Source organism: Falco cherrug, chromosome 18 (assembly GCF_023634085.1).
Source record: "Falco cherrug isolate bFalChe1 chromosome 18, bFalChe1.pri, whole genome shotgun sequence".
Classification (NCBI taxonomy): Eukaryota; Metazoa; Chordata; class Aves; order Falconiformes; family Falconidae; genus Falco; species Falco cherrug.
Genome location: NC_073714.1, coordinates 4,738,556 through 4,750,373, shown reverse-complemented (window position 1 = coordinate 4,750,373; position 11,818 = coordinate 4,738,556). Strand labels below are relative to the sequence as shown.

General features: G+C 44.6%; 1 long non-coding RNA gene across 1 annotated transcript; it reads right to left on the bottom strand.

Moving 5' to 3' along the window:
• Nucleotides 1-1,683: 1,683 nt before the first annotated feature.
• Nucleotides 1,684-7,309, bottom strand: LOC129734197 (uncharacterized). Its single transcript, XR_008729841.1, has 3 exons — nucleotides 2,878-7,309; nucleotides 2,753-2,789; nucleotides 1,684-1,763 (listed from the first exon to the last, which is right to left on the bottom strand). It is a non-coding gene; the product is annotated as an uncharacterized LOC129734197 (long non-coding RNA).
• Nucleotides 7,310-11,818: the final 4,509 nt, after the last annotated feature.

The following is an 11,818-nucleotide window of genomic DNA, read 5'->3' as shown; positions in this document are numbered from 1 at the left end:
TTTTGTCTGTGATCCACTAGCAAATCCCACGCTTGCCCTGGATTTTCTTACCATTACAAGATACAACGTTAGGTATACTACCATAGTTAAAATACCCTAAACACTACTAACGCAGTACATTTCAGTCAAGTATCTCCAAGTGCTTTTAGAAACATTTCTTTATTAAGCCTTTCCACTACAGAAACAGCATTATCCATACCCCCTTAAAGGTTCCCAAGCTGTTTCATAAACTTTAACTTCATGAAACTTTAACTGTATGAAAGGTAAAGTCATCTTCCACGCTGGTGTGCAAGGAAGCATCTGGTTTAGTATCTGCATTAATGTCATACTACAGCTTTGATACGGAAAAAGCTACTTCCTTCTCCAGAGGAAGATTCCAAGGGAAATGCAAGTGGCAGAGCGTTAGTGCCCAAATATAACTTTGACTGAGGCAACACGGTCAACACAACCCCATTTTTCCATCTGAATGCAGTTCTTCATAAGCCATGGATGGGTGATGCTAATGGTACCACTTCATCTCCCAGAGAAATCCTGCTAATGCTCTCAAGAACTGTTGAGGTTTTCTTCATAAAGATTCAGGCCCCGCGAGAAATTTTATGACAGTTTTAATCACGGTCCCCTGCAGGATAACAATCTTAGCACTGCAGCTTTTGTTTTGTTAATCTAGCTGCAGGCAAAGGTCAAAGCAGTCAGGAGCTTTACTGAGGTTCAAACGCTTTTACAATGACAAGTGACACTGTGCTGGCAATTACAGGAGAAGCAAGAGCCGGAAAACATCCAGTTTCTCTTTCAGCTTGTTATTGGCCTCATGCTATCGTAGCTCTTACAGTAAACTTCTTTTCCTTAAAGAGGTAAATGAGCTATGCAGGTATTTGTTGAAATCAACTAGTTCCCGTCATGCAATTACCAGCCACTGCCCTGTATCCGAAAGCTGGAGAATTAATGGAATGACTTTAGAGAAATGGCTTTTTTCTCCCCAGTATCAAACCTAACACCCTTCTCCAGATCTGGAGAGTTTTGCACAGGTTTGCCCGCTTGGGCATGCAGTTGGCGTTACCTCGTGTATGAAGCAAATCGATCTGGAGCAGCTCTATGGACAGGTTACCAGTGACCTGTCAACGCTGGCTTAGTCTATCACTGTAATGATTAGTCCATAAGGGACAGATGCCCAGATATAATTAGAAGTGGCCCGGTTAATGTAACAGTCTATCTCCCAAAGCAAGGAGAACCTGCACAAAAGGCATCAGAGAGATGGGTAAGAAATTCTGCCTAATCGTTTCGAAGAGTTTAGCTGAAATCAGGGCTTGGGCTTGCACACACCAGAAGAAACATAACAAATATGGAGTGGGATTGAATTGCCGCTGAGGATTGCACCCAAACGCACTTCCACACCAGAGCACATCTTCCAGCTCCTACAGTTTGTTATAATTGCAGTGCTCTGTTTTGTTTTCGAGAAAACACAGTGCATGATGATAGAAGCTTTCAGGGTGAGTTTTCTTTTTTCTTTTGCATTTTCTTCCTGACATAGTTTGGCAGAAAAGAAGAAAAAATAAATGAAAAAAAAAAAAAAAACCCAAACATGAAAAAAATGAATGCCTTCCATATCCAAAAAAATGAAGGGCCGGTCCCGTTTCCTCTCAATCCAATTAAAAATCTATGTTGAAACAGATCCAGCATTCCTTACCCATACTGAGCAGCCAGTCACCAAGGAACCCCGGCAGCTCCAGCACAGCTCACCAGCAGGAGGCCTTTGGCTCCTTAACCTACAGCAGAAGCAGACCTGGTTAATGCAAACTGAGTCTTACAAAAGTGGTTACCAGCACGTTAGTATCACAGGCTGAAAGTTGTTCATCCGCTCTCTATGCAGTCCCTGGAGGTAAAGGAGTAGCAGAACCAGGTTTAAGAAGGATGAGCAAGATGTGCTGCAGATCCAAGAGTGCCGAGTCGAATCGATGGTCGTCACATCTCATACTGCTGTCCCCCAACAATATGAGGGAAAAAGCTTATTTATATGATACTGAGTTGAGGACCTCCTGTTAATTATCAGTATAAATTCATCCCTTTCTTCATACGGGGTGTAACGGCACCTTCTAGACAAAGCTCTGAGACCTCGGCAACAATTAACTTCCCTGGGACTCTACTGAGCCCAATTTGATCTAACAAGTAAAGAATTTAGCACAGGCAAATGATTCTCCAAACCTTCATCTTTTATTCCCCGCTTGGCTTGTGTGCAACACAGCAAGAAAAGCCTGTGATGCTACCGGTAGCAGCAAGACAGCGTTTACGTTCCCTTTGCACAGTAATGCGTTGGGGTAGCAGTGAAGTTCCCATTCACTGATCTGCTGAGCAAAGGGAGCACAGCTCCTTCCCAGCCTGATCTCCAATCGACAGCACTTGCTTTGCACCTCCAGGGAGAAGCAAACCACACCATTTCGCCGGTGCAGTGGACGGACTGTAACCAACTCAGTGTCACATTACCCTATGTGTGCATATATGTATTTGTACGCATAGGCACGTATGTGTACACCTGCAGATCCTGCCCAGCCCCTGCCCAGAGCACCCTTTCAATGTCTGAAGGCATTTTCACAGTTGAGACTGACTGAAAAAAACTGAAAAAAAATATAGTCTGCAAGGAGTAGAAATCTGTCAGCTGATCTCAAGATTTATTTTAGAAACTTGAGCTCTGGAGGAGATTTATTTTCAAATAGAAAAACCCGCCCTGAACTTGTTGACCAAGAGTAAGGGCACGTACCTGATTTTGCAGATTCCAGACTTTTTTTTCTTCACTCCTTCAAAGCAAAGGGAAGAAAGTGTTAGAGGGCTTCAATAAAAAGCTGGTTTGTTTTGCATTTTTCCCTCCCTCCCCCCAGCACACACCTGATTTTCCTTTCAGCAGCAGATCGCCACTGATGGAGCTGGCCAAGGCTGTGGAAAACTGGGGATTTTGCAGCTGCATCCTGCTTCTTCACCAGTGACAAGTCCCCTGCTGAGCGATGCTGAGGAGACGGTGTTTTCACATTTCATTTTCCTTCATCAGCTGCACACGCTTCAGCTCACAGAAAACGGGTTTGCCAGGAGAGCATCTAGGGCTGGGCAGGCTTAGGTACATATAACATATATAGTATTAGTGCCAGCCTATATGGTGGAAAGGGGAGGTGACAGCTAGGAGGTAACAACCCATGTTGCTGAACGCTAAACCCACCTTCTGCCCAGTGTTCGTGTTAACCTACCCAGCAGCAATAATTTAGAGGAGTGAAGTGTTTACGGACACAGCAACGCATTCTCTGCCTAGCACAGTATTTCCCTCCCCTCAAATACCTCTCAAACACCCCTGACTTTTTAACCATAACAGCTCTTCAGGGATGAAAACTGCAGAAATTCCTCTCCTACTCCATGAAATCCACGGCAGCTTTTCAGCCCAGCTAAGGCTCTGTGGTACCAGAGCTTGTTTTGTTTCATTGGTTGACTTTTTTTTACTACTCAATAGTCTTTTTTTATTAACATCCACCATCGCATTGTGTTGGTTGGTGTTGACATAAGGCTGAAGAGCTGCTGCCTGTTCGTTTACTGGTCGTTTTTTTTCTCATTATAGCTGCTGGGATGGAGGCAGCTGGCAGCAAATGAAGCCTTCGTGACAAGTCAGTTTTTTGTTAACACTCTTTACCTTCAGTCGTGACGCTTCTTTATCATCAAGTTGCTGCTGGAAATCACACTCCGCTACTTTGAGGTGAAACATTTACTATTTATTAGTGAATCTAGTAATAGTATTGATGTTTATTGGCCCCATGCCTCTTAAACCACATCTCCCCTGTGTTGGCAGCTCCCATGATTTATCCTTGAGAGAGACCGCGCTGTCTGAACTCCGGCTCAGGGACTCCAAAATGCTACTTCAGTTTCAGGAATGTTCTGCGTTTCCCCTGAGAGTCATAAAAATCTCAAACTAATGGTGCTATATCCGGAGATGTAGTGGAGGAGGGGGCATGCAGGAAGAGTATTACCAGGGAGTCTTTGGTTTTAAAAGCATTTCTTTCCTTGAGCACTTGGAAAAGGGAGGAGAAAACCAATCTGTTGGTTACAGGCAGTATTATCAAACCCAGGGGTCACTAATTCCACCCCCACCCTGGGCAAAAGACAACAAACCCCTTCGAACGTTTTTTTTTAAATTTAGTTTTAATCCTAAAAATTAGAGAAAATCAGCTATTTTGGAAAAGGGTGGAATTCTTTCAGTGGTTTTCATAGTCTGAGGATGCCCAGTCCAACTGTATCCCGTACCTGCACTCCAAAGGAATAACGGACAGGTGATCTCATGGGGAGCTGCTTCCCCTTCTGAAAGCTGTTTCTGAAAGAGATGTTCTGGCACGCAGGGAGAAGACAGACAACGCTATAAAAAGCCACCTTTTCCTAAAACACACCCAAACCCTGCAGCTTTTTGTTTGTATTCAAGCTTTTAAGTCCTCACACCCACTGCAGAGGTTTTAACATATGGTGGATTTTTTTACAGAAACCAGCTTTTTCATTACATATTACACTATCCAGCGTGTCAACCGACCTCAAATTAAAATTGTCAAAAACCCAGAGAGAGATCCATCTCAGAGAGGGATGGGTTTATTTGGTTTGGGGATGATGATGATGATTTATTATTAATAATATTATTAGTATTGTTGTTGTTGTTGTTATCATTATTATTGTTATCATTATTATCATCATTGTTATTAATATTCCTATTCCTACTCTTACTCTTACTCCCATTCCTACTCCTATTCCTATTCCATTGACCTTACATATCTCTACACTTTCAGAAAACTGACCCTTGTTATCATTATTATCATCTACTGTTATTATTATTCCTATTCCTGCTCTTACTCTTACTCCCATTCCTACTTCTATTCCTATTCCTATTCCGTCGGTCTTACATTTCTCTACACTTTCAGAAAATTGACCCTTGTTCACTTTCAGTATTAATCCTGCAGAATCCCACCGGAGCATAATCACGGAATACAAGATCTCTTCAGCCTGTTTTTTTCAGTGCTCAGTTCAGGCACCACCGAGGCAGCTGCATTTAATCACCAGACTGTGTTTCTTCTGTTCTGCCTGTCCTTCCTCCACTCCAGACTCAACACTACTACTTACCTACTCCAAGAAAGGCATTTTGCTGCTACCAAATATCACAAGATGTGGAGGCAAGAAACTAAAATTACTGTTCCCTTTAACTGCTGCCGTTAAGGAAAACAATATTCAGAACAGGTTCAGTAAAACAAGCAGCTTGTCTGGTCTCAGGATGCTAAAGCAGAACAGGATTTGCAGGAAAACTTTGCAAACCCAGCCCAAGAGGAATTTCCTTGCAAGGCTAACAGAGAACTTGTGTCAGACGGTTCAAAGGGGATAAATTCAAGTCCCCAGAACAAGCCTGTGCATTCCCATCGACTGCCTGCATAGTTATATGAGAATTTATAAAGTGCACGGTGAATCTGAAAAGCCAAAAACGTGCCAATGCAAAGAAAAAGGAACATGTACTTATTTATGAGTACTGAGTCCAGACCCATAAATTGCGTCCTCCTTTTGCCAAAAGAATAGGTTCCACGTGGTCGTTAGCAAGCTATTTTAAGGCACTTTTATGCCTTTCACTATGTTGTTATATCCAAAGAACACTTGATTGGGAATTCAGTTGTCTAATTCTGAATGCATGACACATACCCAAAAAGAGGCAGTTAAATTAAATTACAAGGCTTGGTTGGGTTGTTGTTTCATTTGTAACATGCCTGCGAGTGTCTGTTGGCTTCACCGGGAAATAGCTGAATATAAATCTCATCTCAAGCTATATTTACATATGGATCTGGGTATATTGAAAGGCTCCAGAGAACTCATAAGAATCATATGGCCCTTCCCGGTGCTGCAAAGGGATCGTGCCTAAACACTCCAGAAGCCAGTGTTCACATCACTGGGGACATTTGTTTTGCTGGAAGCTATGTATAAAAATACAATTCAGGCTCTGTCGAAGCAGGTGGCAAACAGCGAATTGGCCAATAAACACCTGTTGCACCCGCAGTAGCTGTCGCGGGCACGTTCGGTGCAGCCTTGCCATCTTGTGGTCTTCTCGAGTCTGCGAGTCGGAAAGCAAAGTTGGGGTCTGAAGGTCTGACAGCACAGCTGGGAAGAGAAAGCAATGCCACTCCAACTCCTGAAAAAGTCAGGGGAGGCAGGGAACTGCCCCCCCCATCTCTTTGCCCTCCCATTTTACACCAGTTTATTGCTCCACTGTCAGCACTGGGACCACCAATTTACGCCGGCAGTTCAGAGCCATGAGCTTTGCTGCCAGGTTTTCTGATCCCGCAGGCAGTAACGGCAACATATGGGGAGGAAGATCTCCCTTCCTCTTGCTTGAGGCATGTATAGGCTCCTGTAGGCAGCTATAGGCTCACCCTGAATAGCTACATGCAATGGGAGGCTCTGCAAAGGTGTCGCAGCAGGCTGGAGATGCCGCAGCAGGCTAGGCAGACATCAGTAGGGAGGTCTGGAGAACTTCAGCCTGAGAAACATCAGCAGAAAATGTTTGCAAATACCTGAGAAGACCAAGGAAACATCTAAGTCCAACCCAGCAAAATTATCCCTTCACGTGAAACATGTTGGTCACCGTAGTCGGCCAACTGCGTAGTCTTCTTGCCCTTGTTTCATACAGCCAAGGCTCCCCAGTTCCTTTCGGATAATTTTTTCTCATGCCAATGGAGCCAACCCAGCTCCTGAGTTTTTTGGGGGGAAGAGCAGGTTGTCAGCAGCTCATCAGCGGGGAGCAAGTTCGGCTGCCGTGAAGGGGTTAACGCTGGAGACATTCGCTGCTTTGCATTTGATGATCTTCTGCCTTCTTCTCCCATGATCTCAGGGAGCTTTAGAAACCTGTTAGCCTAATTGGTGTCATTAATCTAACTAGAATCATATCATCTTAATTTGTATTGAGGTTAATTTTTGTTTAGGAAAAAAAAATGGCTAGACCTTTGTTTAATGTAGCTATGTATGCCTTTTAAACCAGCTATTTTATTCTAAATGATGAATTAGAGGTATAATTTCCTTTCAGGTTTTGAAAATTAACATCTAATTATCCTTAACCTAAGGGATATTAGCACTTCTTGTGAAAGCGAGTAACACTCTAATCTAAATTTAGAAGAGAACTCGGTAAATGGCAAGGCTGGAATTATTCAAAGACAAAAGAATCAAGACACAGTTAAAAAAAAAATAAATTAACATTTAGAAAAAATCCAAAGTCATTTTTTTAAGACAACCAAAGAAAAAGGAATCTGCCTCTTTCAGATTTGTATCGGTCACGTTATCCTGCAGCTCAAGAACAGCTCGGTGTAAGCAGCATGATACAGCAACGGGATTTCCATTCTCTTTGGGACCACCAAGACCAACCTGAGGCAACTGAGGCAAGTTCTATCTTTTTGCTTTATTTAAAACAAGTCAGTGTCTGGAACAAAAATTAGAAATTCGATGCTTTTTTTTTTTTTTTTTGATTGGTGTGAGCAAAACACCATCGAGACAGATTACCAAGCAACATGACAAATTCTCCATCTCTGAAAGACTTTTAAAAGTCTTTAGACTAAAGACTTTTCAAAACCAAATGAGTGTCTAAAGAAAGTGATGGTTCAGCCTCAGGCTCTTGGGCCTGATCTTGGAACAAATCAGGGAAATAACCAAAGAATCCCAGTTTTAAAAAAGACTTAAGATTTAGGAATCTAAGCGTCTTTGACAGCTACAAAACTGCAACTGCTTGTCTTCTTTCTAAGTGCACAAAGGCACAGATCCTTTTTTTCTGGCAGATAGTTCATTATTTCAGACTTTCTCCTCTAATGAGAAGCAGCATTTTATTTTTCTCTTTATTCTGAAACCGCAGACTGTTACAGAGAGAACTGCAGCAACCAGAAATAGGTCTGGATGTAGCCTGACAACTCATTACTTGTACCTAATGAATTAAATCCCTTTGGAGAAGGAAGGCAGCACAAGAAGGGCACTTTGCTGGTGGGATCTCCTCTTGCTTTCAGAACTGACACCTCTCTCCTCTCTGCCTCCGTTGGATGTTCCCCAGCGAAACGTCCTAGTCCGTACCACGTTAGCTCATTAACTCGCACGTTCAAGCCAGAGAGGAAGCACTTGCCTTCCTCTCTTAGGGCTTGGGATTATTTTCTCTTCCCTTTGGACGTCAGGCTGAAGTCACCTTCATCGGGGTGTTTGTCACTGGGAATACTTTCGGGCAACACAAAGCCAGTGGGTGACCAGCGCCTGGCCCAGAGCAAACACAGATCAGTGACCATGGCAGCCGCAGTTTGCTTTATTTCTAAATCAAACTCCCAGCTCAGGGAGCTTTTTCTCAAAACAGAAGTTTCCACTCTCCCCTGATATTGGGTAGCAAACTGCACTTCCAAACCGGGAGGCGGGCTAATATTACCTTCTCAGCTCTTCCTGAGCTTGCTCCTAAGCTGTTTTGGTGCTCACGTGAAGTGGGTTCAGCGCTAGCCTAAGTTTTGGTGGCCCTGAAATAATCTCAAAACAAAAGAGAGGACGACCAGGGTAACCAGCGTGTTGCCAGCCCTTCCGCTTTGGTGGCCACCACATGTAGGTTGGCCAGTGGGACCAGGCAGAGGGAGGCCAGCTGGGCTCACAGGAGAACCTGGCTGAAGCCACAGCTTCGGCACAGCTCTTTGTGTTGGTTTGGGCACAGTCCTCGTTCCTCCTCCCCTGATAAACTGGCAGCAATTCCTCCTCCACCCCCAGACTCCTCCTCACCTCTGCTACAGCTCGGAGAAGATGACATTCCCTCTGGAAATAACGTCTTGGTGGTCCCCAGGGCTTTTTTGAACTGTTTTTCCATCCTGCTGTAGCATCCCCAAGAACCGGGGTATGAGGAAAGATGGTTTAGTCAGCCTAATCTTCCCACGTACGCTTCAGGTCCCATTTTTCCGTGAGCGGTAATGCTGAAGGAAGCAGTTTGTCTTTTCAGCACAGCCACGCTAAGGGAAGGCGTAATTACAGGAGTTTATCTTTTCACTCCACGCCGTATTATTCAAAAGGGCAAGATATTTGCCTAGAAACACTGCAGCGGGTGGGAGGGAAAACTTCCAGCAAACACCACGCACTTCAGTAGCATCTTTCATCAGAGAACGTGAAAGGGCTTTTTAAACATTATTGAGGAGATGTTTCTCTGAAGTGTTTTGCATTGGCCAAAGCTCTTTTCCCACTGAAGGCAACATACAGTTCCTGCTGTCCATTCCTGGGGCAGCCGGAGGAGCCAGGCAGCTTTGGAAATGCTGACTAAGCCTTGTGAAAGATTTCTTCAAGTCGATTTCTTCAGCTGTAAAATTAGAAAAAGTGGGTTTCCCGTGAACGATACAATGGGTCAGGGAGGGATTTGGTGTGCTGAACCCAGGAGCTCTTTATGTTTGCCCTTCTAGAAAAGAGAGGTTCGGATGGACTTAGACTTAGAGAAGAGAGAAAATTTACTGCAGTTCTCCTTGTGCTTGTCCCCAGCTGCCCGTTGCGTGGCCGAGGTGATGCCCATCGCTCCCTCCCGCGCATCCCTGTGCCTGGCTGCGGGAGCTCTGCAGGCAGCATCTGGGCGGGGGGCTGCTGTGAGGACCCTGGGTTTTTCCTCTGGGAAGCAAAGTAAGATTTCAGACCTCAGGTTTCATCAATTCCCGTTGCAGTCAGTGAGCTGGTACCATGCCTATAGCCAAGCAGATGCCAACATTGCTAAATTATACCCTAAAACTGTCTTATAGGCACTTGCCTTTGAAGTGAGCACTAACGAGCTCCGCTCGCCCCGTTACACCAGTAGGCAAGGCACAGCTTTCCGAAAAAGATTTTAAACAAAAGTTGCATGGATTTGGATTCTATCCCCTCTGTTGCTGTGGCTTGTTCATAGCACGGGTATTTAAAAAATAAACTTCTTATAAATAAAAAGGACCATTTAACATCCAAGTGACAAGTTACAGCAAAACCCAGAGCGTATAAATGCCAGGGGCTTTTTTCAGTTTATAAAATCTTGTTTCTAAGTTTATATAAAACATCTTGCTGGTTTTGTTGGGTTTGTTTTTAAATAATCCAAGAGCTCTAGGACCGAACCCAAAGACGACCGAAATGGATGGAAATACTCCCATTGATTTAAGCGAGTTTGGATCAGCGTGTTTTTAATATGCACAGGGAGAGGTTTCCCAGCTCAGGGTGGGGGACTCTTGCCCTCTGGTGGCTGTTCCTCCTTCTAGAAATAATCTACCAGGAAAAACTGCTTTAAACCTGGATTATTAAAAAAAAAAAAAAAAAAAAATAACCACCAGCCAGCATCACTGTGGTGGGAAGGGTGAATTCTGCAGTAACAGGGGGTGGATGTCTACTAACACTGGGGTGGCCCCACCACCACAAAAAGGGCAGATAAGATTTTCTATTTTTTCCCTTCTGATGTTCCCAGCTTTTGATCTGTTCAGCTGCACGAAGCGGGGAACAAAGGAGGATTTTTCGGAGCTGTGCTAATGAGTTCTCCAGTGTGCATCACATCAGAAGGTGCTGCCCCATAAAACTCAGCCCCAGCCACACACACCCATTTAATAAAGACCAATTGCCAGGGAACCACAAAGGTGGGTGCCCAAAAGATCACAGGGTCCCCGTTGCAGCTGGATTCCCCCCACGACAGCCCTGGAATTTGGTCAGAAGTTTTGCTAGACCTCGTCAGGGCTAAAGGAACTGCTCCACTCAGTGATTTTTTTTAATGTTGTTGAAAGGCAGAGCAGTCTGGTCGTGAAGGACACGGTCTTTGTTGTGAAACCAACACTAGACTGTGAGAAGAGTGAGAAAAATGGATCTGAGCTGAAAAATTTTGAGCCCAAGAGGGTTTTTTTGCTTCTGAGAATCTGATTTATCACTCCAGCCTAAGAATAAACCTAAGCTTATTCAGTTTAATAATATATTTCTGTATGACAGCTTTCATCAGAACTCCAAGCTGCTTAGAAAGGTGGCCAGAACTGTATTTCTGTTTTATGGAAGGTAAACTGAGGCATGAAGCCAGCCGCCAAAACCCAAAAAAGACATAAGCATGGAACCAATTTTAAGCACCTTCAGTGCAGGCATCCCCAAGTGAGCAAGATGAGTAGAGATTCTTGCTACTCGGTCCAGGGAAAGAAGCACTTGCAGAGAAAGAAGCACTTGAAGGCTTGTTGCAGCTCATCCTAGGAGAGAAGCCTTTCCCCCTTGCCCTTGGGGAATGGGCTTTAAACGCTGATCAAACACGCAGCGTCACCAGGCAGCACCAGGGTCCCATTTGAGCTCTAAGTAGCACCTTTGTTTTCCTTCTTTCTATTGAGGCAAGAAGATGCTGCCTAAGTCATTCGTACAGCAACGTCAACGCCAAAATATATTCTTTCCACTTCTACAAATGGACCCTGAAGCGGTCCTACGGGCGCTTTCAAATCAGTGCATGTAAAGCAATGCACAACAGGGGGCTGGTCCCCAAGCCAGATGAGTGACTGTGGCGTGGGGTGAACCGAGAAGCCTCTCCAGCACGAGCTACCAGAAGCCCCCCTGCCATGGCACGTTGTTCCCCCCCTGATTTTATAGCCACAGCCAGGTGTGTTTCTAAAAGCCCCTACGCTGATGCTCATAACAGCTCACCTCCCACCTGGATCCGGTCCTCTGGAAGGCACCATGTTCCCTCTGTATCAACTGCTGCTTCGTCTGCCGACCCACAGGCTACCAGGCTGCCTGGGGGAGTCATTGCTGTCCACTAAAGCAGCCAATCTTCTGGGCACTAATGTGGAGATGAGTGAAACCTGGAGGAGGG